Genomic DNA, 21834 nt, shown 5'->3' with positions numbered 1-21834 from the left:
AAATCGTTAAAAATAGATGTAAGGGAGTCCAAATTTGTCAACTTTTCTGGAGGACAGATTGGAAATGTGCATCAAAAAGCTAGATACTCATTTCCCAGTGATCTATTCTAAGGACATGTTTGGAATGTAAGGATGACTTTATGGAAAACAGTATTCATTGTAACATTATTTATTATGGCAGAGAGTTAGAAATAAGATATTTAAAGACAAAAAATGGTTATAGAAATCATGGTACATCTGTATAATCTTACATAGCTTTCAAATATTTTGAAAGAACATATGATGGCATAGGAAATATTTATAGTGAATTAAGTAAAAAAAGATATTATAAATTTCAATCACAATTTTATAAACAAAAAGTAAAAAACATTTCGTCCCCCCTCCTTCCCTCATACTTACATACAGATATATGAAATACTGGAAGGAAATATACTAACGTGTAAAAATAATTTGATTTTTCTCTTTATGACTTTAGTATTTCCCACATTTTTAACAATAAGGATATATTACTTTATAAAAAGTAAACTGAGGATGTTTTCTAGAAAATACATTAGAATAGGCACCTACTCCTGGACCTTCCAATCAATACCTACCAAAATGTACACAACACAATTTTAACTCAAAACCTTATGTGGAAAGTAGGGAAGACGCTAACTCTTCACCAAGTGTCTGGAGAGCAGTGACCAGGTACAATAAAATTAGTCCAAGCTGAGAAAACTTTGGAGCGAACAACAACTTTTCCTGCGTGTGAGGCTGGCGTGAGATTACGGAAGGTGAGAGAAGGTTCTGAGGACCAGGCCAGGGCAGAGCTGAGGTGTCAGCGGCTCCTAGCAAGAATGACAGATGAGCATTATTTGTTTAAGCCCTTATTTGGGAGTCTCTAGTTTGCAGCTGAATCTGAAATTTCCTGATGCAATGATGTAAACAATTTTAATGTATGTAATTGGAATAAAAATCACAGAAGCAGTGACAAAACTGGAGGGTGAGGGGGGGTTAGCATTTTCTCTCATCTCCCATAAAATTGTTAGTAGATATCATTCTATTTCCATTTAACATTTTTAACATTAATATATTTTACATAGGTGATGTGTGTATGTTAAAATTATAACTTCAAATAAGATGTATAACTATAATCTTACTACAAAAGGGACTAAGAGCTGACCAAACAATTATGTAAAAAAGAAGACATAAAATGTCAAAAAAGCCTTTAAAAAATACATACCATGGAAAGATTATAATCAAACATTTGTTTTATTAAATGGAAAGAATAAGTTTATGTATTAAAAGATAAAGCTCTAATATGGGTGTTTAAATTTTTTTTAATGTTTATTTTTGGGAGAGACAGAGAGCATGAGTGGGAGAGGGGAAGGGGGGTGCGGTGACAGAGAATCTGAAGCAGGCTCCAGACTCTGATCTGTTAGCACGGAGCCCAATGTGGGGCTTGAACCCACAAACCGCGAGATCATGACCTGAGCGGAAGTCGGATGCTTAACCGACTGAGCCACCCAGGTGCCCCAGACTTTTTTTTTTTTGGTAATGTTTATTTACTTTTGAGAGCCGGAGAGAGACAGACAATGCAAGCAGGGTGGGGGCAGAGAGAGAGGGAGACAGAGAATCTGAAGCATGTTCCAGGATCTGAACCGTCAGCACAGAGCCCCACGCAGGGCTCAAACTCAGGAACCTGCGAGATCATGACCTGAGTCCACGTCGGACCCTTAACCCACTGAACCACCCAGGTGCCCCACTAAGATGGGTGTTTAAAAAACAAAAGTAAATGCTCTGTATAAGAAAAAACTAGAATACAGTTATATGCTGAATGTAAGAGATAAACTTCTACAAAAGAATCAGAATGATTAAAAAATAAAAGAATGTGGGAAATAGGTTAGGCAAATAGAAAGCAAGTAAGGGTTCCATTAGAGATTAAAGAGCATTAAGTAGGACAAAAAGGTTCACTTTAAAACAATGAAGGGTAGAATCTACCGGAAGATAGGACTGTTAGAAGCCATTACATCCCAATTAACATAATAAGAAATACAACAAAAAATGTTTTCGAGAAATGGGATAATAGTGGAAGAGTATAATCTCTCTGTATAATCCCACATGCGTGAAAAGAAATTTAGATGCTTCTCCTTGGCTGTTCCTCCTGTCTTTCTTAGGAACAGAACCCCGTGATTATCAGGAATACCAATGTGCCCGGACTCTCAAATAAATTGTCTTTTTCAGCATTCCTTGAAGCTGATGAGGGCTCAATAAAAGATAAGCAGAAATTGTTGGGTCAGCTTTCCTGGAAAGTTGTTCTATTGTAATTACATTGTGGTAAGAACATTTAACATGACCTCTATCCTCTTAACATTGAAGTGTACATTATTGTTGACTACAGATACAACGTTGTTCAGATCTCAAGCCTATTTATCATACTTAACTGAAAGTTTATGTGTATTGATTACTAACTCCCCATTCCCTTCACCCCCAATTCCTGGTAACCATCATTCCAGTCTTTGATTTTATGACTTTAACTCTCCTCGGTACCTCACATAAATGGAATTATGCAGTAATTCTTTCCGTATCTGGTTATTTTCACTTAATATACAGTTTTCAAGGTCTGTCCATGTTGTTGCATATCGCAGAATTTCCTTCTTTGTTAAGGCTGAGCAAACATCGATTTGAAACAGGCAGCATCAGAGTGAAATTGTTTGCGGAGCTCCACCAACAGGAGCTAAGAGAAAGGCTTTTACAGAGCAGATGCATAAGTAAAACAAGGAAATAATATATAATTTTATATACAAAATATAAATAAAACATATATATATATTTTTTTTTTAAGTAAACTCTTCCTGTAACATGTAAACTCATGACTTCAAGATCAAGAGTCACATGCTCTAATGACTGAGCCATCCAGGTGCCCAAAGCAAGGACATTATTTGGCTGTAGCTTAAGTGGTTACCCTATTTGGGAAAGCCTAGTTGGCTGTTTGCAATTGGTGGTTCTTCAGTTTTGGTTTCTTAACCTTGAGGCATTGAAAGGAATTGACTCAGGGGCGCCTGGGTGGCTCGGGTCGGTTGGGCATCCGACTTCAGCTGGGGTCATGATCTCACAGCTCGTGAATTCGAGCCCCGCGTGGGGCTCTGTGCTGACAGTTCAGAGCCTGGAGCCTGCTTCGGATTCTGTGTCTCCCTCTCTCTCTGCCCCTAACCCACTCCCATTCTGTGTCTGTCTCTCTCAGAAATAAATAAACATTAAAAAAAATTGTAACAAAAAGAAAGGATTTGACCCTGGTTTAGGTTTCATTTTGGTTACAAAATGGTTTTCCAAAGCGGCTGCACCATTTTGCATTCCCACCTACAGTGTGCATGGGTTCCAATTTCCCAATTTTTTAAAGGAACCTAACTTAGATGGGAGGCCAGTGCCCTTTTCTCCTCCTGTTTTTCTGACCTAATATGGATTTTCTTCTTTGACCTTTCAATGTAGTAATTGTAATTTGTAATTGTTGATATCCAAATATTGAAAAAAAAAATCATGAACTTCCAGAATGAAAACTTGTTAAGATGTCCTAGATTTTTTTGGCATATTTTGCTTAATATTTTTACATCCCGTTTGCCGGGATTTAGCTATGGTTTTCTACTGCTTTCATTATCAGCTTTTGGTATCATTATTTTATCTTTATTTGATAAATGCAGTCTGAACTTAACTTGAGGAATTGCCTTCCCCCGTGCCATAAGATTCTAGAAAGTCTCTCTATCATGGCTCTCCACCTTTTTCTTCCGTGTCAGTGAGATAGAGACTCGGGGTAATCAATTAATTTAATGTGTTCTACTGACCACAGTGATTACTTTATAGGCCAGTATATGACCCAACAGAAGCCAATCATAATCTTCCTAAGATTGAGCATATTGGTACTGCTTCCTTAGCAACATGAGAGAAAAGATAATAAATCCAGAGAGTAAAGAGAAGCAGAGATGAATAGAGGTGAGAGATCATTATAAATCAGTCCTTGATGGTGTTTCAGCTCGAGGATCCAGTCATTCTCCATCTACCCATTAAATTTTCAGTTATGTTATCTGTCCAATTCTCCATTTTGCATAAATTATTTTGAATTGGGTTTTGTCACTTGTGTCCAAAGAATCCTGATCTATGGCCTCAATGTACATTGGTTGGAACTGATTAAAAATATCATGGCAGGTAGGGGCACCTGGGTGGCTCATCGGTTGAGCGTCAGACTTCGGCTCGGGTCATGATCTCACAGTTCGTGGGTTTGAGCCCCACATTGGGCTCTGTGCTGACAGCTTGGAGCCTGGAGCCTGCTTCGGATTCTGTGTCTCCCTCTCTCTGTCCCTCCCCCACTGGTGCTCTGTCTCTGTCTCTCTCTCAAAAGTAAATATTAAACATTAAAAAAAAGGGTACGGGGGCACCTGGGTGGCTCAGTCGGTTAAGTGTCCAACTCTAGCTCAGGTCATGATCTCGTGAGTTCAAGCCCCGAGTCAGGTTCTGTGCTGACAGCTCAGAGCCTGGGGCCTGCTTTGAATTCTGTGTCTCCCTCTCTCTCTGCCCCTCCCCCACTCACACTCTCTCTCTTGCTCTCAAAAAATAAATAAAACATTAAAAAAATTTTTAAAAATATGGCAAGTAAATGCAACAGAGAATTGTTTAGCCTTTAGAAAAAAATGTTATAAATCTATATTTATTGATATGGAAAGATGTTCGTGACATATTATTGAGAATAATCAGTACTTATAGTAGGATTCCATTTAAGTAAAATAACATATACATGTATGTGTGTGTATGTATGTGAGTGTTAATTTTCAGAGAGTGTTAAAAGAACTCGGGGAAAAAAAGCTGAGAAGTTTGGCGGAGCAAGTCAGAAGCAGGCTGTTGAGTTCTTCGTTCTTCCATGTGATTTTATTTAAGACTGAGTAATGGAAACTTTAGGAATTGGACTTAGGTGATAAATGGTTAAAAAAAAAATCGAAGTAGTTCCATAACTGAATTTGTTGTTTGCCTGTGAGAGGAGAGCTGTGTTTCTCAGGTGTGAGTTCCCATCTGTCTGAACGAAAATTAGAAGGGTGAAATACAGCGCAGAAAGGAGGAAGTATACTAAGTAAGACAGGTCGTGAGTATAGTCCTCTGGCTAGCACGAGAGGCAGGCTCGGCGTGATAGGATGCCTTTCAATTGGTGGCAGGAAGCTGATTTCGTACAAGTTTCGGATGGGCTCTTAAGACTCTCGAGGGCCCTGCATCAGTCACTGGATGTGCTCATAGTCTTGTGCTCAGTGCCTTATAATAAACTTTTCTATAGTAGGTGTCCTCTTACTTTGGTTGAGGCCATAAGTTTGGACCGCATCTTTGTAGTGGGATAACGGACCTACATAGCATGGCATTTTTCCTCGTCATCAGCCCGTGAAGAGGCTGATTTGGTGTGTTAAATGATGACTGGTCAGGTTGTAGTGGAGGGAGGAATTCTCTTTCTGGAACCGAGGGTCAGGATTGTACATGCTCCTATAGGGGAGGAAGGTAGAAGATGCCGTGTGGAGGCTGGAGGCACACCTGAGAACTCCCCTCCAGAGGGGCCCTAAAGAGGGGTCTTCATTTGGGTACTGCTATCAAATGATTCTTTTTAAAATTTTCTTTTGGTTATCACCAGCTTTACAGGAAAGTCTTATGAAAAGGCATAGCCTGGTTTGTGATAATGCTGATGAGCGCGATGGAACGGGGTATATTCCTCACTTGTGATAAAGATGGTGATGGGATAATAGCATTCCTTTGTGAAAAGCTGGGAAACGGCAGTGGTCACCTGGCCAGGATAGCAGTGCCTTAGAGAGCCAGGACCCTGCTCATAATACTCTGTAATAGGGGAGGCGGCACATGGGCCATGTAGCAGGGGTGCTGGAGTGGAGGGCGCGCCCCATCACCCATGAGGTGCTCCCTGGGGCCTCTGTTAAGAGTGGTGGGGGACACTTGCAGTAAAGATATATAGGTGCATGACCTCAGTGGTTCCACATAGGGTATGTGTGTGTGTGTGTGTGTGTACAGACCATGGGAGACAAAGTGGAGGGGAAACTGAGAGTGGGCAATTGGGAAGGATGTCTAAACGTTCCAAATAATTAACTGTGGTGTGACTTCAACTGACTTGTAATATCTTTGTGCTTTTCTGATTCTTTGACTTCTCTTTTTAAATAATGAGAATAGGTCACTAAGATATGTGTATATGGGCTGAAAAAGGAACCAAATTCCCAGGTTGCCTAATTGCTAGCAGCACTTAGTAGGAATTACATTTGCTGTTTTGTGTCTAATTTTGGAATAGACTCCACTTTGGAAAATATTCCTCACAATGTGGAAAGACGAGTGGGCTCATTGGTAAGACAAGGGTTCAGATTTTCTCCTTCTGAGTCAGTAGCTACATGGTCTCAGGTAAGTTTCTTTACTTCTTGAAGCTATTTCCTTGTCAGTGAAACAGAGAGGTAATTTCCACCCTATGGAGTGGTAGCGAGGTGTAGTTGAATTATATGCACATGCTATGAATTATTACAAAAATTTAAGGTTTTATTAGTGTTGTTATCATTGTTACTTGTACTGGAATTACGATGATGTCAACTTTCAGGGAAATAATTTGCCTTCCCATTTGGAAATCTGGCTGCTGAAAATGATGAGAAGGCTTAACACAGGCTGTCAAAAGAATGCAAATAAACCTTGGGTTGAAAAAGAGGAATTGAATTTGTGAACTGGAATTTAATATGTAATGCATGAAATGCCTCACAGAGATGACTTAGAGCACTCAATAAAGGCCTGGTGGTTGATTTGATTTAGGACAGCAAAATCCATGAAAATAAACACTGACCCATCTACGCAGGAAGGGCTTTGCAAATCAAATAGCTTTTGGTCAACGGGCTTGATGACGATACGAGAAATTCAATTTATTTCACATCTATTTTCATATATTGGATTGGAATATTGTGGCTTTTTGTGGGAATCTGTGGCAGAAATTGAGTGTTTTGGCTGCAAGTCGAAAGTATGAGTCACTTTAGTGAGCAGAGAAATAGGCAGTTGTATCACTGCTTGGGAATAGGATGTGGGGGCATAAATTGTATATGTGAGTGAGACATTAATAAAATACCGTGAGCCGCCATAGATTTATTCTGGTCAAATGTTCTCAAAACTATCTGCAAGGCTCTTTTTGAAATATGGCAGGCTCCAGAACCCCTACAGCCCAATAAAAAGACACAGAGCTCAATAAGAAGGAGGCAAAAGACTTAAACATGACACTTTCCTAAGGACACCCTACGAGCAGTCGATAAGCCCACGAAAACATTTTCAACCCCATTAGTCAACAGGGAAATGCCAATGAACTGCAAATGAAAGATGTGTCAGATGCTCCCTGGGACCTCTGCCATGGTGCCAGGAAGTGCCACCACCCACCGGGACAGCAAACTAAAAAACAATGACCATACCACGTGTGGTGAGGGGGCGGAGGAACTGAATTCCCTCACACGTTACTGGTGGAGGTGTGAAACGGCATAAACGGTTAGGAAAACAGTTGAGTTTTCTTACCCAGCTAAACGCACACCTACTTTTGTCCCAGCAGTTCTCCTCCTAGATATCTACCCGTGAGGAAAGAAAATGTACGTTCAGCAACGGGGCATTGAACACACTCTGACCCAGTTGTGTCCCAGGCTTGACTCGCAAGGGGGGTGGTGCAGGTAGTGGGTTCCGTATTCTTTCTGAGCTCCACCTTCTCATTTCACAAGGGCTTGTGGGATTGGGTGATCAGGAAGGAGCGCGTCGGTCCATGGTATATTCCGGAATGATGAAAAACCAGACAGATCGAGATGGAAGAGGTCGGAGCGTGGTAGTGGGAGAAGAGATTTGGGTCAGATAGCAAAAGGCTCGGTATGTTAGACTGAGATGTTGGGATTTGATTTTGTGGATATTTAGGATACCTCTTGGTATCGACAGCGTTCCAGAGGACAATTTATCCAAACCGGGGGGGGGGGGGGGGTGGGGGTCAACAAGCTGTAGCTTCCAGGTCAAAACTGGCCCGTGGCCTTTTTTTGTAGAGCGTGCAGGCTAAGAATGACTTTTCACATTTTTAAATTCGTTGAAAAAGTCAAAAGAAGACTATTTCATGACCAGTGAAAATTATTTGAAATTCACATTTCAGTGTCCATAAGTGCAGTGCCCATAAATACAACCGCACTAAGTTATTTATGTGTTGCCTATGACTGCTTTCATGCTCCAGCAGTAGAGTCGAATAGTTGTGACAGAGGCGTTGTGGCCTGCAAAGCCTGAAATATTTACTATCTGGCTCTTTACAGAGACGCTTTGCCAGCCTCTGGCCTAGATAATCAAAATCTGAAACCTATTTAAGAAATTTGTTTGTATTGATCCCTTAAGATGGGGAGGAAAAAAACCCCCACCACTCTTGAGCCATCTGGCCCTTTTTACTTTCTACTCATTCACATTTCATGAGCACCCAGGGCACTGTATGAAAAATTCTTTAGAGCCCAAATCATGATGCTTCCTGACAAGTTTTTCCTAAAATGAAAATTTCAACAAGAAGGCCCTAAAAATAATCTGCACTGGAGAAAAATACTAGAGGAACTACAGCACATGGCATATAATCTGTGACTACCAGTCATAAAACATGTAGGCCGCGTGACAGCTAACATGTATAAACATGAAGATAAATTTATCCAAGGATGCAGCGGGTGATATGTGGTATAGAGTACTTCCCTCCTGGCTTTTGAACACAGACTGTCTCTTTCATAGCCAATGCCTATAAACTTTAGTGGTAACCAGGTGCAGGTTATTATTTGAGGAGGTTATTTTGCTTCTGGGAAATGAAGAATTTGGAATAATAAGAGGTTGTGGGCTCATCATTTAAATGACCCTGTTACAAAATAAGGGAATAAGTTTGCAACTTCTGCTGGCTTGCTACAGCGTTGCAGGAAAAACTGGAGGGGTTTCTTTATAGATCAGGAAACAAGTCGGAGAAAAACTGAAACATCGCTAGAAGGCTCTTGGGGCTGGGAAGCCTCTTTTATTCTTTACCCCTCCTCTAGCATACTGCGACAACATCATCGGCATCGTTGCAGCCGTTGTTTTTTGAGCATACTAGAAGCTTTACGTTCATGATTACTTTTAGTCTGATCGATGGTCTCACAAGCTGAGTATTTCCTAGAGGAGGGAGCTAAAGCTTGGAACCGCAACTTGCCTGACACAACAGAGCTGGTAAATGTCAGGGCTGAATTTGAATCGTGGTCTCCCAACGCCGGCGTCTATGCAGTCTTCTCACTACCGCACACGACCTCTTCATCCATGGTGACGCACAAAAAGATTAGTGAGCCTTTTTAAAATTCATTTTTTTTTTTTGGAGAAAGAGAGAGAGTGAGCAGAGCAGAGGAAGAGGGAGAGACCATCTTAAGCCGGTTCCACGCCCAGCGTGGAGCCTGACCTGGGGCTTGATCTCACAGTTGTGAGCCAGAATCAGGAATCAGTCGCTCAACTGATGCTTAACCAGCTGAGCCACACGGGTGCCCCTAAAATTAATTTTGAAAATTGTGGGAGAACGCACAGTTTACCAACCTAACAGTTTCTGAGTGCATCGTTCAGTATGGTAAACCATATTCACAGTGTTGTGCAACAGATCTCTAGAACTTGCCGAACTCATACAATTGAAACTATACCCATCAAACAGCAAACTCCCCATTTCTCCCTCCTCCCAGCCCCTGGCAACAACTATTCTACTTTCTGTTTCTGTGAGTTTGACTACTTGATGTACATGAAATGGAATCTTGTTCAGCCTTTAAAAAGGAAAGAAATCTTGTTACATGCTACAACATGGATGAATCTTGAGGACATTATACTAGGTGAAATAAGCCAGTTACAAAAAGACAAATACTGTATTATTCCACTTATATGCAGTATCTCCATATTGTTTTCCATGTGGACACGCTATTTTACATTCCCTTTTGGTGAGATCTTTTGAGTGAATGTAAGCCTGGATGTTCTCAATGCCCTAGATAGATCAACAATACAGTGATTCTAAACGTCCCGGGGAACACGAATCTGGATTAATGAAACGAAAAGGCCTATCAGAACCATTTGGATATATGACTTAGGGGATATTTTAAAATAGATGCCTTTTGTTTCATGAAGATATGTAGAAATAAATAAGCTTGCCATGTCCTGTAGCAAAGGCTCTTCAGGGCTCTATTTAAAGAACAGAGAAAAATGGTGTGAAACTAGAAATAACTCTGTAAGTCTGAATCAAGTCCATCATAAGTGTCTAATATTAATTGTCTCCAATCTTTGTGGAGTTCATTCAGCAGAAGCCGACTTTGGCCCAAGTCTCCAATCTTTTCACCAATGATGTTAAATCCGCGGAATCTGAAATTGAGACTTTTGCATTTAAATGTCCTCTGAGTAAAATTTAGGCAGTTATTTCTAAAACCGATCCTTGACCTACCATGGTGTGGCCATTTTATCCTACAGGCTGACTTAGGTGAGCAGGAGTCTTTTTTTTTTTTTTTTCATTTCAGAATCAATAGTTTTCATTCATTTTTAAGTAACCATTCTTTAAGCTGGTAGCACTAACACGGTCAATGAATCTTTGGCATCATTTAGATTTGTAGGCCTTTAAGAGCCCTCCTTCATCTTCCACTGACATTGCATTTACCCCTCACTACTCACTGTATTGTTAATAGCTATCTGGGCTGTCTTTGCATACTTAAGTAGCTATTTTTTCCCCATATGAGGGTGGATGTAGGTGCGTGTTAGGGATTAGAAGGGGGACAGAATATTTGGATAGTGTGGCTTTTTGCTTCATTGAGATATGTAGGGTCCTCATAACCCAGTACCTTTGCATGAGTGGAGGTAGAAGGGGTACCAGAATTAATTTTTATGTTCTCACAGCTGTTTGGCCTGCAAATTCCAGAATCTTAATAACCGAGAAAGGCAGACTGGCTTGGAGCAGCAGCCTGTCTCCGGGTAGCATCAGACACAGAATTAGAAGTTCAAAAGCCGAAGGGTCTTATTCTCTACCTTCACAGAAAATTGTTTAGCATGGGATCATCTAACCTTCCGAGCGGCCAGAAGGGCACAAAGCTATAGCATATGGCCTTGTGAAAAGATGTTAAGGCATGAAGTCATTAACATTAAGACTTCGTCCCATATGGGGGATTTTTGTGAAATTTGTACCATGTGGGGGAGCATCACTGGACTAGGAATCAGGAAACCTGGGTTTGTATTCTGACTCTTCCCCTAACGGGCTGGATGATACTGACCGTTCCGTTCTTGGAGTCTCAGTACCTGTCTGGAAAATGGGGATGAGCTTGGAATTTAGAATCTTGGTTCTCCAACCGTATGACTGAAGGCTCAGTGTTGTTTTCTTTTTTTCCTCTAATTCATCACGCCCTGATACTTTTGTGAAATACAGCAGGAAGGAATTACTAACAAAAATTCATGTGCTTGGGTGTCGACAGTGTCTAATGGCAATGTAAGTTTCTAAATGCTTACTGGCAATTTCTGTACCTATCTCATCGTGGACCCTTGACAAACACTTGTTTTAGATGGGCGTTGGCCCATGGCCATATTTTAAGTAGCACCTGCTTAGAGCAGGGATTGACAAACTATAGCCTACAAGCCCACCACCCATTTTAGAAACCAAGTTTTCTTAGCACACAGCCACAGGCGTTCACTTAACATAGTCTCTATGGCTGCTTTCGATGCCACAAGGGCAGGCTTGAATTACTGTGATAGAGACCCTGTGGCATCCAAAGTATTTACTTGTCCTTTATAAGAAAGTTTGTCCACCCTGGTTTAGTGGGAACAGAAAATAAGGGAGCTGAATTAATTTTCTAAGGACCTTTCAAGCACAAAGAGATATTAATTCTGCCAAGATGCTTGGTAACAGGAAAAATTGGCTGTCTGACTCCAAAAGAGAAATAGCCAGAAAATGCTATCCCTTCTGGTAAATTAGATCAGTATGTCCTATAAAGACATTCTGTTCCAAAGGGAAATATTTCATTTTCTTTCTATTCCTCCGTATTTCCAATATTTCAGTGTGTTCTACCCATGTACTCTGATTACATACATAATTGTATGCTTGGTCAGGTGGAGTCATTCAAGGTCAAAGCTCTGTCCAGATTTCTGGCTTCTCCCTTTGTTAAATTCCTGGAAACGTGTGCTCTCTTATTTCATTTCCAAAACCTGGCCTATTCGTAAGTAATTATTAAGTCTCTATTTACTGCAAAGACCTTTCTGAAATGAGCTGCAATTTGTGAGCAGGACTTGGGAGGTTCTGGTTGAGTGGCCTTCATTTGTAGGTATTCCAGGAGCCCTAATAGCATCCCTTTTTACTACCTGGGCTCTAAACTCACTGGGAAAACCAATATTTAGGACTTTGGAGAATGTGGTTTGTATTTGTGGACAACCAGGCTTCCTAACACTGAGTTCCAGAAACAATCAGACTGACTGTACCAAGGCACCAGTAACCCTGGAAAACCACAAGTCTCTGATAAAAGGGGAGAAGTCATTCTCAGATGGAGAGGCCAGAAGGACAGCACGAATGGAGATCTCTCCATGTTGAAGGAAATGCCAGACATGGAGAGGACTTACATCCTTACGTCACTTAGTGTGAAAGTGTAAGAGGACCCCTACGTCACTTAGTGTGAAATCTATTCATTGATCCATCTTACTGCCTGTTTCCTACAGAAAAGGAAGCTCCACTAACTTCCCACTGACTGTCCTGGTTGAGAATGCTGTTGCCACAAGGAATTCTAGAATCCTAGAATAACATCATGACGATAAAAGACTTGCCTTTCTTAACACTGTGGAAACTAGAAAGTGAACGGATTCCTTATCCTCAACTAAGTATTGCCTAACAGAGATCTCTTTATTTTTCTTGAACAAAACTGATTTGGCACCAAATTACTACCTTAGTTTATTCTGGATTTTTCTATTTGGCTGGTCATGAGCCTTGTAATTTCTACCTCAGATGTCTCTTGAAACCTTCCTTCCTATCCCCACCACAACTGCCTTAGTTCGGGCCGTGAACAAAAAGCCTTTTTTTTTTTTAACAGACACCTTTTTGTCCCAAGTTGCATCCCTCTGGTTTCAGCACCCCTGAGGGGGACGGTTCCATGTACCCCAAAAGCATCAGACCTCAAGCATTGCTTTTCTTTTCTGCCCTAGGACTTCAGAAGTCCTTTTAACCTCTAGGAGCCACACCTGCACATCTGGTGGCAACCTTCAACAAGTGGAAAGTCTCTGGAGAAATGCTTTAGCCGCTGCCCTCTGCGTCCTTCAGAGAAACAACTCCGAGAATCATTTTACACAGATGCTCAGAGAGTCCCCCGTGGGTGCAGGTTCAGGCCATTCACGAAGTCTTTTTATTGCATTTTCCCCATTCTTCGTGTTCTCTCACTCCTGCTTTACAGGAGGGAATGAAAACTAATATATTTACTCATTATTTATGAAGCTGGAAGGTTTTCTTGCTATGGCTTCAGAGATGAGAAACCCACAGAATGATAGATGAAGTAACTTCTCAAAGTCTTATTTCTAGGACATGTGATAGAATAGATTCCAGTCCACTGTTTGTACACCAGTGTCTCCTTTCTGCCTAAGATTCAAAGCATTTTCCATGCAATACCTCATTTATCTGTCTAAAAATGCAGTGGCATAGGGTATTTCACAACTCATTTGTAGCAAGTGGTCCCTTTGCAATTAGGCAAAATGGTAAATACTCATTAGATGAGCTTTGTTCAAGTACTAGGACCCATTTATAGGGATTCAAAGAATGGAAATTTTATTAGCTCTTTCTCTGTTTGTTTTCTGAACCATTCACATCACAAGTATTGTTTGCCGTGCTGCATGTCTTGAAATACAGCCAAATGAAGCTCTTTATAAGCAAAATAGTCCACTCAAATGATTGATTATCATTCACAAATCAATGAAAGTGCTCTAAAGCTGAACAATTAAGCGTTCAAATATAAGTACTCAAGGTCGGCTTCCTCATTTAAAAAATTCAAATTAGCTTTAAAGTCTTCGCTCTGATTTCTGCTAAGCAGAGAAGAAAACCCCTAATTGTGAACTGTTTTTGCCTTTCTCAGTCTTTTAAAACATTAGAAGTGTGAAGACAGAAGAAATTTGCCTAGCATCCTGAAGGGTTATATATAATGGTCCGGAGCAGAAGATACCCTAGGATGCCCCCTCAGCTTCTCTAGTGTTGTAATCACACAAGTGAAATGGGAAATTGGGCCAAGGGAAATGAGTACATAGGTAAGAGTTCAGGAAGAAAACAGTACGCTTAGTTGGGAGTTTTGAACATGTCTTTTTTTTTTTTAATTTTGTTTAATGTTTATTTATTTTTGAGAGAGAAACAAACAGAGCACGAGCAGGGGAGGCGCAGAGAGAGAGGGAGACACAGAAGCAGAAGCAGGCTCCAGGCTCCGAGCTGTCAGCCCAGAGCCCCGTGCGGGTCTCGAACCCACGAACCCTGAGATTGTGACCTGAGGACTGACCCACCCAGGGGCCCCTGAACATATCTTTTTAAGGAAGGAATTACGTAGAGGTGCAGGTAGAGTTAAGGGAACCATTAAGGGCTGCTGGGGCACGAGAATATGGCAGTATCGGGAAGCTATTAGCACTGTGAGGCCTGATGAGGCAAAAGAGGAAACAGAAGTGCCCGGCACAGTGACAGCTGGAACCATGTAAGAGCCCCCGCTCCTCCACCCATAGGCATTGTTACCACAGAAGAATGGGGATGGAGGTAGGAGAGAGCTATGGGAATAATTACTTTGACCTTTTTTTTTTTTAATCTCCTGTGCTCTAATTACTCCTCATGTGATCCCCCATTAGCTAAAGCCAACCGGGAGCCAGAGGTTACAGAGGTCTGAGTGATTGCAGTCCATAGAAGTCAGCCTTCTGGGGCACATAGAAGAACAAGGGAAAGAGGGAGAAGAGAACCAGGGGCTGGTCAAGGAAGAGGGAAGTCCCCATTTTGTTTACTCCCTGATGAATCAAGTCTGAAATATACACAAGCAACATCAGTTTCAGGGGTGCGTTAGCTCCCCCAGAGGATAGGACTTAGACACAGTACTTACGGTAACCAGTTGGGGCACACTTGAATTAGTTTTTAGCCTGAAGTTTAGATTATCCACCAACACTTACGTGAAAGTCTATCCACATTTGGCTACATGTTTAAGCAGGGAAATACGATAACTTGAGGAGTACTTGCAACGCTAAGGTTACACAAATCTTTTCTCAGGTGACTATTGCATCCACATCTCCAGTTTGTTTATTCAAATTAGACACAAATATTTATTTTTTCCCACACATTCTTACTGGGAAAATAAGGAGACCATCAGATGAGCATCTAGGGAATGCTTTTGCCCTAGTGGACTTTGGCTTTTATTGGACTGTAGCACTGTGCTTCTGAGTTTGCTGCAGTTCATTCATTCATTCATTCGCTCATTCATTCATTTATCCAGTGAACACTTTTTGTGTGTCAAGCAGTGTGCTCAGTATAAGAGATAACTTGGAAAATGGTCCTTGCCTTGTTCGATATTACATGCTAGTTTAGGCGGTAGATAAGAAACAAGCAAATTCCTGAATAAAATATGTGAAGATTATGATCAGCACTGTACAGGAAATGAAAACAGGGGACGAAATGTAACTAGCGAGGAGAACCAATCTCAAGTTGACAGGTTGCTCAGGGAATGTGACAACTGAGGCCTGAGGGACGGGGAAGGAGCTGAGCCTGCAAAGAGCAGGGAGAGCAGACAAATGCCTGGTGGTAGGAAAGGGCAGAGAATCCTAGGAAACAGGTGAATATCATCATGAGGAGCATTCGGGGACCCCTGCCCATAAAGAACGATCAGCGATGTTTGGACCGTAGAGGAGAGGCATTCAGAGAGTGGCAGCAGAAATAATGTTGGCGAGATTTGAGGCATGAGAGGGACTTGACCTGCGGATGCTGGGGTCAGAGGGCACACAGAAAGCATGAGAAATAATACGGGCAGCCTCTAGTAGAGAAGGCCTGCCCCTGGTTGATAGCTGGCCGGGAAATTGGGACCCCGGTTCTACAACCTTAAGGAACTGAGGTGGGCCAACAACTTGAATGAGCTTGGAAACTGACTTTGCCCAGCGTCTCCCAGTACGAGCCCAGGCCCTCAATACTTTGATTTTGGCCTTGTGAAATATGAAGCCAGGTTGCCAGCTGAGCTTACCGGGACTTCTGACCTACAGAACTGTGAGATAATAAATTTGTGCTGTCTCAAGCCACGGGGTTTGTGATGATATGTTATGGCAGAAATGGAAAACTAATAATCCAGGAGGTGACAGTCAAACGTACCTCCCCACTGTAAGGCCACTTTTTACACACCTTCCCACCGATGGTTTAGTGAATTGACACCAGTCGCTTAACTTTTCTGAGACTCACACTCCTGATTTGTCAAATGGAGGTAAAATTATCCCGAAGTCACAGAGTGGATTTCTCATTAGAGATGAGAAAGCGTTACGTAAACTTCGCAACGCCACACACACATCTCGAGGGTGCTCCCCTAGGTTTGGAGTGTTAAAAGGCATCTTGATACCTCTTGCACTTGAGCTCTTTCTATTTGTTACAAGCTGGGTTACCTGGGAAGTAGACTTGGAGATGTTATAGGATGGAACTTAGGGTTAAGGGCTGAGGCATTTATTGGGGAGCGTTGGGGATCAGCACCTATAGAAGGGAGGGAAAGGAAGAAGGATCGGGCGAGAGAGAAATTGAGCTAGGATGCTTTCTAAACAAAGGGCTCCGCCCATCCCATGCGGACATTTGGAGCTGGGACGGCCCCTCAGACTCATCCAGGGATGTCCCAGTGACTAGGCCTTTATGCCCCCTGCCTTTTTCATCGCTGGATGAAGTTGCCCTGGAAAGGGAGTGTGAACTTGGGCCAGTCTATTAGATTCAGCTGAGGCAGTCCCGGTGGAGGGCTCCCAGCATCTGGAAATAGAAGTCATTCTTTCCTGAGGGCACATCTGGGAAGTCCATCGTAGTGTTCACAATATTCCTGGCATATGTAGATCTACAGTAACGTGTTTTTCGTTAGCACAAAGGAAACCGTGTCTTCTCCAGGTACCATTTTGATGTCTAAATCTTTCCTGCGGCTTAGCAGTTGAGTCTCGTGCAAGATAGATGGTGTTCTGCTCTCAGTAGCCTACTTCTAATGCTTGACAGTCTCGTGAGTCAGCTCCTTCTTTAGAGCTTCCTAATACCCTAATATTCCTTGGCCGGATTGGAGCCTGCTTAAACACTCTAGCATATATGTCTGCCAACACGGTGTCAAGGAAATAGCAGCGGGAAGGAACTAAGGAGAATCCCTTAGGAACCATCTTAAAATGCCTGTGGGCTAAATGCTTAAATGAACTGAACAACTGCTGGGGTCCCCAAGGCTTCAATTTCCTGTAGTAAAAGGGAACATTTTGTGCAGTGACAGCCATAGGGTTCCAGGAAAATTTCAAGAGAGGCGTTTTAATATTTCATTTTCTCAAGTCTCTTCTCTCTTTCAAGTGGCATACTCAACTAGAAATGTCTTATGACCTTGGAGTGTTTGTATACCGTACTCCAAGCCTTACAAGTTACCTTGGAATATGAGAGCTGAAATGGGTTGTTAATGTGTGATTAAGAAGGAAGGAACTAGATAAGGCAAGGAAAAGGATGTAAGAGACATGACTTTTAAACATCTTGTTCAGTTCTATTCCCCTGGCTGCCAGTGTTGTGCCTTGGGAATCAGTATTAATCCTTCCCTATAATGAATGTTATTGTTTGGCTCTTCCAGGGAGTGGAAAATGTTAACCTGCACTGAGACCTTTGGTTTAATGGAGAAACCATATTTTGACCCGTGGGACTTTTGGTAAATAAACTTTTCCAAAAAAATTTTCCAAGTGAATGCTTCTCTCCCAACAATGCTATGAATAAGACATACTCCTCATTCTTAGAGAATGGGGAGGAAAGGGGAGGAAAACATTCTGAGTAGAGAATAATCTTGCTCTCTACCTAGATGTCCCATGGGCAAAGCATTTTCCAAAATTGACTTCTTCGCTATGTCTACTCCTCCATCTGTATATATCCACTGTTTTGGTAAGTAGCCCCAATACCCTCTCAGTCACCTAAACTAGAAACTTAAGAATTAAAGGAAGTGAGGATAGAGAAAATGGAGAATAGGAAGTGTTCAAAGAAATTAGGAAATGGAATTTTCTATAGCTGAACAAGAAAATACCTTCAAATTAAAAGGAATAACCAAGCAGCCATGATAATAAAATAAATACTTACATATTCTGTGACTTTTTTATTTTTAATTTTTTAATTTTTTAAAACCCTCAGAAAGTTTTACATTTATTTAATTTTATTTAATTTTACATTTATTTAATTTACATTAATTTACTTTTGAGAGACAGAGAGAGAGACAGAGCACAAGTTGGGGAGGGGCAGAGAGAGAAGGAGACAGAGAATCCAAAGCAGGCTCCAGGCTCTGAGCTGTCAGCACAGAGCCCGACGCGGGGGTCGAACTCACAAACCGTGAGATCATGACCTGAGCTGAAGGCGGACGCTTAACTGACTGAACCACCCAGGCGCCCCCTCTATGGCTTATTTCGAACATTGAGGATAAAGAGAAAAGTCCGCGTACAAGAAGAAAATACGTTATCTAGAATGGAACAAGAATTAAATCACTCTCTTTTTATTCATCAGCAATACCAGATGCTAAATGCTACAAGGACCGTGTAATTTATTTTCCGACCCAGTACATCTCACCGATGACACATGCCTCTGGGATAATGGGTATAAACCATGACTTATCATAGGTTACTGGGACACACGGTCACTCTACTAAAGAAGAATTTCAAAGTTCTGAAGGAAAATGATTTTAACCTAAATTCCATAGAGAAGCTATCAAAATAGTATGAGGACAGAATAAAGACTTTCAGAAAGTTTGGCACAATGCTTGATTTTTAGATGTAGACTTTTTTTCTTAGGAAGTTACCTTGAGAATACATTTTAGTTTAAAAATGATGCAATAGAACCAACTATATGAAATTACAAAAACGACGAACCAAGTTATTCTTAGAACTAAGAAACTTCATTCATCAATCAAATAATTAATAAAGCCACTGCTTATGACTATCAGCCAAATTGCTTGTGTGATCTTTGATGCCAGATCACAGGCCAGGGGTGGAGAAGTCTGTATTAGAGGGAGAAAAATGATAGAATAAGCCAAGAGATAGGAAGGCAAGCGACAGAGAAATAGGGGGTCTAAAAAATCCAGGATCTGAGAAAGAGTTCCACCGTGATGGGGACGGGAAATCTGAGGCTAACAAAGATGTGAGGTGACTTAACATCCAGCTCAGCCAAAGGAGGAAGGACCCAAGAGAATGCAAGAGTCCATGAGGAAAGTTTCCAGATACAAAAGGAATGAGCAAAAGCACCAAAATGAATCATTTGGAGTTGATCTAGAATAAGGAAAAGGTTATTAGTCAAATACACAAAAGAAGATAATCAACTTGAACCTGACCCTGGGGACATTCTCCTTCGAAAACCATAGGAAGGAGATATAATAAAAGCTAATATTTATTGAGGGGTTACTTTGGATAGGCCCTATGTATTTTACGTATGCTAATTTACTGAAATACAGCAACCCTGTGAAGTAGGGAACATTATTCTCCCCTATTTTTTAGGTAAAGTAACAAAAGCACAGTGAGGTTGCTCAGCCAAGGTTACATAGGTAATGCAAACAGAGCTAGGATTTCAACAGTCTGTCTGCCTCTGGAGAGCACCATTCGGCTCTAAGATGAACAATATTTGGTCAAACCAGTGTTAACAAAGCTTTTAGATTTTTAACTTTTAGGATCAATCTATAGACAAATCGCAGGAAAGTTAACTCTGGTTACAAGTCAGGATATAAATCTTATGTGAGGAAAGATAGAATTGTCAATAGTTGGGAGATTAAAGAGAGGGAGAAGAAACTGAAAGACGGATGGGGTAGTACAGTCCTTGTCTGATAAAATGAGAGAAAGGAGAAAAGAGCTTGTGTTTGATAACTCCAGACACGGAGATTTAAAATGCTGTTTAATATTCAGAGATGACCACTCTTGTCACTCTATTGGGTGGAATATAGAGCGGAAGTGAGTAGCAGATACGAGTGTTAAGTCTACATCTAAACAGCAACAAGTTGATACAAAATGCATAAGGCTGATACATAAATAAAATGATCAAGATAAGCAAATTATTGAGAAATAAACCCTACCTATCAGAGAGACAAAATTAGAAATCGTGGTTTCTTCAAAGGTAGGCAACTGCGTTGTTACATACATCATCAGCTCTTTTGTGCTAATTTATATTTAAATGTATTATTTGTACATATTAGTTCGATAAGCCAGAGAAACAGAATGCACCTCATCAACATCAGCGATTTGGTTTCAGGAGAACATCGTCATCCATTACAAGAAATGAAATGTGGCTAATTTGGAGTCCATTGATAGGATAGCTTTGATCCTACTTACTTTGTTAATTTGTTTTGATTTTATAACGGAATAAAAACATAAGGATCTTATACCTAGTTTGACGTATGAATGTTTCAAGATCTCATTGGAATAGGAAATACGCTAAGTCAACTCGAAGAGGCCAAACCTTTTTTTTTTTTTTTTTTTGGCTATCATTTTATCACTCAAGTTTGAAAAATACCGCTGCACTGTAAGGGGTTAAGCTGCTTTGGGACCAGCTCATTCCTCAGGGCTTGGTTGAATTTCATCTCTTCTGTGAAGCCATTCCTCAATCTTCTAGGCAGAATTAATGATGGTTTCCGTTGGGTCTCACTGCACACTGTACGTGTATTAATCACAACTCATGTCTGTCTTTATAGCGTTGTTTACGCAGATGTTTGGTTACGATTCCTAGACTAGAAGTGCTCATGGGTGAGGCCTGTCGCCTATTCATCTGTATCTAGCGCCCAGCTCACAACCGATCACTTGCAAGGAGCCTAGCAAATGTTTGCTGAATCAGTGGGTAGTAGCAGCAGTTACATTCTCTTGGCTTTCAGAATCCCCGTCAAAGGTTAGCCATCAAATTGAAAAAGCACGAGGAACTTTATCCACCATAGCTTAAAAGCCTTTTAGAAACAGGAAAACATCCAGATGAACGTTAAGTCTTACAATTCGATTTATGGCACTTGAAGGGCATCATAAAAGGGGTTGTCTTAAACTCCTCTTGAATATCTGCACCCCTGTGGAGATAAGGTAACGGTGTCGTTATACTCAGGTATAGTAAATATTGGTACCGTGGCAGAATATCCTAGCGTATGGTGACATACCATAGTTACTTACACGCGATTGACTTTGTTAAGATAACTTGGCAACGCTGAGACTTTGGCTGCTACGGGAAGGGAGCTTAACATCTTTCCTAGCCCCATTCTCACCTCGTGTATGGTTTATCCTTCATCCAGGTGCAAGTGAATTTGGCTTATTGGTACATTTACTTAAGAAAGGAGACAGCAAAGCTGCCATAGTGGAAAACAAAGGGGTGAAATTGTGGAATTTTTCTGAGAAGGGCCAGATTCAAAGGAGGAAGTAGTGAATTTATGGAGCAACATGTTCCCCTGGGTGTTCATTGGTGGGATTGCCATTCACTGCCTCCTCTGGTCCCACACCCCTAGCGCATCGCCAGTGCCATCAGCCATTCATGAGTTCATTCAGCGGGACACCAAATATAAGCCACCAATTAGGATCAACATGTTGCTTGCTCTAGGCACCGTGGTTGAGGTTGATTCAGAACTAAGACGTGACCCCGATAAGCTAGAGTTAGAGCTT

This window comes from Acinonyx jubatus, chromosome X (assembly GCF_027475565.1).
Source record: "Acinonyx jubatus isolate Ajub_Pintada_27869175 chromosome X, VMU_Ajub_asm_v1.0, whole genome shotgun sequence".
Taxonomy (NCBI): Eukaryota; Metazoa; Chordata; class Mammalia; order Carnivora; family Felidae; genus Acinonyx; species Acinonyx jubatus.
This window is presented reverse-complemented; position numbering follows the sequence as displayed.